Consider the following 4,924-nt stretch of genomic DNA (forward strand, 5'->3'; position numbering starts at 1 on the left):
GGCTATCCCTTCCTATGTTTCTGTCAACAAAATCCCAGGTATTGCTAGAGGATAGAAAACACAGGACGGAAACCGCCACTAGTTTGTGCCTTTCAAAAGTGGTCCCAAATGGCTGCTTTCTCTCTGCATTCCCAGTTAACTAGTTCCAGGGGGCCCCTCCCATGGGTAGAATGAAGTTGAAACTTTATTCTCACAGTGTCGGGCAGCTGCTTAGTGAGTGGGAGGGTGTGTGAGCAGATGTGAGCCCCGGGGACACTGGACAACAGAGCTCTGGGTACCCTGAGATGGTGAGAAGCCAATCCTATATGCCCTTGAGTCTTCCCTTTACCTACTTGTACAGAAAGTCAGGCAGAACAGAGGAGCCAGACTCCAGAGAAAGCCCAGGAGTTTGGTCAACAGTCTGGGCCCCAGTGTGGCCCAAGTGGGGACACTTCTCTCGATTCAGCTTCCCATCAGTCTATCTGTCACTTCCTCAGGGAAGCCCCTTTGGATGGTTTCCCATCATGGTAACAATGTATTGCATCTAGAGCCTTCTGCATGCTAGGCAAGTTCACACACACACACACACACACTAGGCAAATGCACTAACACACATGCAAACACACACGCTAGGCAAGTAGTCTAACACACACACACACACACACACACATAGAGACTTTTTTACTTCTCATTTTAAGACAAGGTCTCAAACTGGTCTTGAAATCTGTAGGCCAAGCAAGCCTTAAACTTCCAATCCTCCTGCCTCAGCCTCCCCAGAAGTGGTGATGACAGACCTAGGTCACCAGATCAGGCTTATGATGTCTTCATGGCACTTAGCAAAGTTAATCAATTCAGATATCAACTGTGGGGGAATCTTGTCCTGCCAGGAAGAACCTAAACTCAGATGGGTAAATTTCAGGGGCCAGCTCAGTCCCTGATCCACCCACCCACGTAAGGAATAAAGGAGTGAGTTTGTAAAACAAGTGTGAAATGAGAAGCAAGAAGTAACTGCAGACCAGGCATTGGAGTGCAGGCCTTTAATCCCAGTGCTAGGGGAGCAGAGGTAGAAGGATCTCTGTGAGTTCGAGGTCAGCCTGGTCTACAGAGCGAGTTCCAGGACAGGCTCCAAAGCTACAGAAAAACCCTGTCTCAAAAAACTAGAAAATATTTAATTATTTAATTAATTAAAATAAAAGAAAGGAAGAAAAGAAAGAAAAAAGAAACTCCAAATAATATTACAGTGGGTAGGAAGGTGGCTCAGTGGGTAGAGTCCTTGCCTACTAGTCACAAAATCCTGAGTTCAGTTCCCAGCACTGCATAACTGAGGTGGGCCAGATGCTGGTGCCTGTGACTCCAGCACTAGGGAGGGAGAAGGGAAGGCCAGAAGTCTGAGGTCAGCCTTGGGATGGAAACAATGGTAGTGGTGGTCGTGAGAGCGACTGCAAACCTGACAACCTGAAGTTTGGTTCCCATGCTCCACATGCTAGAAGGAGAAAGCAGATCCTAATGGGTAGTCCTCCGATCCGCACGTGTGCCCCGCGGTTCACGTGTACGCCTGCACGTACTCAGACAGATAATCCAAGTTAATGAATTAGCCCGACGGTGGTGACACACCTTAAATTCCAGCACTCCAGAGGCAGAGGCGCGCGGATCTCTGAGTTTCAGGCTAACCTGGCAAAAATTTTTTAAAAAAACGCAAAAATACTCCAAGGCTAGAAAAAGGGCTCAGGGGTTAAGAGTTCACACTGCTCTTCCACGGGGCGTGAGTTCACTTCCCAGCATCCACGTCAGCTGCCTCTCAGCACAACCTCCTATAGCTTCAGTTCCAGGGAATCCAAGGTCCTCTGCTCACTTCCTGGAGGTACTTGCCCTCTCAGGCAAATTCCCACAGACGCTTATGCAAAAATATATTTATATTTTATATTAAAATAGATATAAATATAATTAAAATATATTTAAAACCCTCTAAACAAGACGCGTGGGAGAGGGGGTTGGGAAGGCTACCTCAAGGTCAACTCTTAGACTCCCTTAGGTGGAGAGCCCCACCCTCTTACCTGACCCACCCGCCCACTACAAAGCCTGAGACCTTGGGAGGCCTACCTTTTTACTTTGAACTTGCCTAGGGTTCAGTGCACACCAAGTGCACCCCAGTGCCTTCTCAGAAGACAGGTGGCTCTGAAGGATACCTGAGAGTCACCTACAGAAGGTGGGGTAGATGTTGCAGGTTCGCCCCAGTGAGGGGCACCTGTCCCTAGAGCACAGGGTCCCAGCCTTGTAGTACACGGTCCCCCTCCAGACCTGGCCTCTCTGGAGGTGCTTCCAGTCTGCATCACACACACACACACACACACACGCACGCACGCACGCACGCACGCACCCCGCCCCAGGCTGGGCTCTCCTCCCTGGGTACAGCCACTTCTGCTCTCGGCACGTGGCCAGGCCTCATTTGCATTGCAACCCAGATGGCTCACCGCAGCCCGGCTTCCCAGAACTGCCCAGCTGCCCTGCTGTCTGTTCCCCAGCCCAGCGCCAGCCTGGCCTTTGTGGGTGCTTCTGAGCAAATGACACTTCCCACCCCATCCCTGGACAGAGCAGGGTGTGTTGGTTTGGAGGGTGGGATGGTGGAGTAAATGCCTGGAAGCTGACTTCCCTCATCCTCTGCCCCAACTCACAACTTATGAACTCCTTTGTGATGGGCAGGAAGACACTCCCCTTCTCAGCACCCCATTCCTTTCTGACTGCACCCTCCTCCAGCACCCACCCCACACGTATCCATTACCCACCCCCAAGCTCTCTGTGGGCGGAGGAATGGCCGCCAGGGCAGGGGTCCTGGCACTCCGGCCAATCCAGTCCCTGGAGGGCACCAGGAATCTGAGAAGTGAGGATCCAGTGAGTGTGTGGTGGGTGGGTGAAGTGTTTTCTTTTTCTTCCCCTCCTCCGAGTTTTCTGGGAAACGCCAAAGGCAGGCTGGGCCTGGAACGGCAAGCTTGAAAGAACTCTTTAGCTGCCGCCCCTCAGACACCCGACCCGCAAACCTTTTCTTTTGCTTAAGGCCCCTCCTGCCTGCAACAAAGGCCTGCCAACTGGAATGCTGCTTCCCAGCCACGGGCCATTGTCCTCGACTCCCTCCACCCCTTCAGATTGTTAGCAACCGGAAAGGAAGAAACCGGGGTCAACTTGATACGTGACCCCTGAGTCCTTCTCCTTGCAGGAGAGAGGTTATCTGTGACCGGCTTCCCCCTGCTCCTCAAGCAGTCCTGGAGGGCAGAGAGTGAACCTGGGCTGCCGCTGAGAAGTGTGCCCATGGCAAGCCTGGGCTCTGGGAGCCTCACTCTCTCTTCAGGGGGCAGAGGAGAAGCGGGTTCCCTGCATCTCTTTCCAGGATGACCCAGAGAAAGGGGAGTAGAAGAGAAACAGGCTCCTGCCCCATACTAGACTAAGTTGCAGGGCATCTTGGCTCCTGGTTTGTCGCTCCAGGTGTAGGCCATAAGCTAGCACAGAGTTATAAAGTAATGGACAAGTTATAAAGTAAATAACCTCCAGACGTAAACAAACCAAGTCCAAGGGATGAGCAAGGCTTCCCAACCCTGTACTGCATATCTGGTAACCAAGGATGGCTATCTTAGCATCTGTGCCCAGGGTAAGCATGGCACGTGGGGCCACCAAGGCACACCAGCGCTTCCTGCCTGCCTAGGCGCCAGCATGCCTCCCCATCTGGACTCAGAGGATGATCTCAGCAGAGGCTGGTTGCCACAGGCTGGCAGCTGAAACCTCAGGGCTCTTCCTCTCCAGGACAAACGCTTATCTTTATTATCTTTATGACCCTGCACCTTTGCCTGGAAATGGGATTCTGAATGCATCCAAGTTCTGCAACAGGAAAGATTAGAAGAAGGTGGCAGCCTCCTGATCCCTCGGGTGGGTGCGGGGAGCTAGGTGGAGCTGAGGGGTCAGACTAGATAACTGGTTCCTTTTCCCCTTCAGCTACACAGCAAGATAAGAGGCGTTGCAGGCGCAGGCAACGGCTTAAGCTTTGTCCTTGGTCTGCCGACCCTCAGTTCAAGTCCTTGTCTCAGAGTGGGTCCCTGGAAACGTGCCCTGCTTTAACCAAGTGACTCCTCCCACTTTTCCAGGCTGTTTATCTTCAGATTAGAAGTCTAATAATCGCCAGTAAACCAGCCATGGGGCTTCCCAGAACCCACACCATCCAACCCAGAAACCAACAATTCGAAAGAATGCTGGTTGTGGCACCTAAGGCTCATAGAAAACAGAAATCCATACAAGCCGGCCCTTAGACTCATTGAGGATTTTGCATGGGCCAGGCTCAGTGGTTAAGAGTCATTGCTGCTCACAAAGACCTCTAAGCTCCAGATCCAAGGGGCCAGATGCCTCTGACCCACAGGTAGGCACACATATATATATACATAAGTCTTTCCTTTCTTAAAAAATATGGAAGGCTTCACAACCTTTTGAGAGTAACCCTTGCACAGGAGCCATGCTAATCTTATCCGTATCGTTCTAATGTTTCTTTAGCGTATGTCCTGCCGAAGCGAGTACATATACGCATAATTTAAAACAATAATAAAAATTTCATGCTGGATATTGGTGTCACAGGCCTTTAATCACAGCACTCCGGAGGGAGAGCAGGAAGATCTCTGAGCTCAAGGCCAGCCTATTCCACAGAGTGAATTCCAGGACAGTCAGGATTACACAGAGAAACCCTCTCAAAAAACAAACAAACAAACAAACAAAAAACAACAACAAAATTCAAAATACACACAAAAGAGGAAAATAAACGCCATTTTCCCGTCAGATTCTCTCTGAACCAGCGGTCTGAGCGGTTCGATGAGTGGAGTAGTTTCAATGCTTAATTGTAAAGAGAAAGTACAAGTCAGCCAACCCGGGAAAGGTAGCTCCGACTCCAGGGAAGCAGGTAGCCTGAGTCAGC

The 4,924-nt window shown here is 50.8% G+C and overlaps 1 pseudogene; it reads right to left on the reverse strand.

Moving 5' to 3' along the window:
* Positions 1-4,419: 4,419 nt before the first annotated feature.
* Positions 4,420-4,534, reverse strand: LOC142832018 (U6 spliceosomal RNA; annotated as a pseudogene).
* Positions 4,535-4,924: the final 390 nt, after the last annotated feature.

This window comes from Microtus pennsylvanicus, chromosome 11, assembly GCF_037038515.1.
Source record: "Microtus pennsylvanicus isolate mMicPen1 chromosome 11, mMicPen1.hap1, whole genome shotgun sequence".
Lineage (NCBI taxonomy): Eukaryota > Metazoa > Chordata > Mammalia > Rodentia > Cricetidae > Microtus > Microtus pennsylvanicus.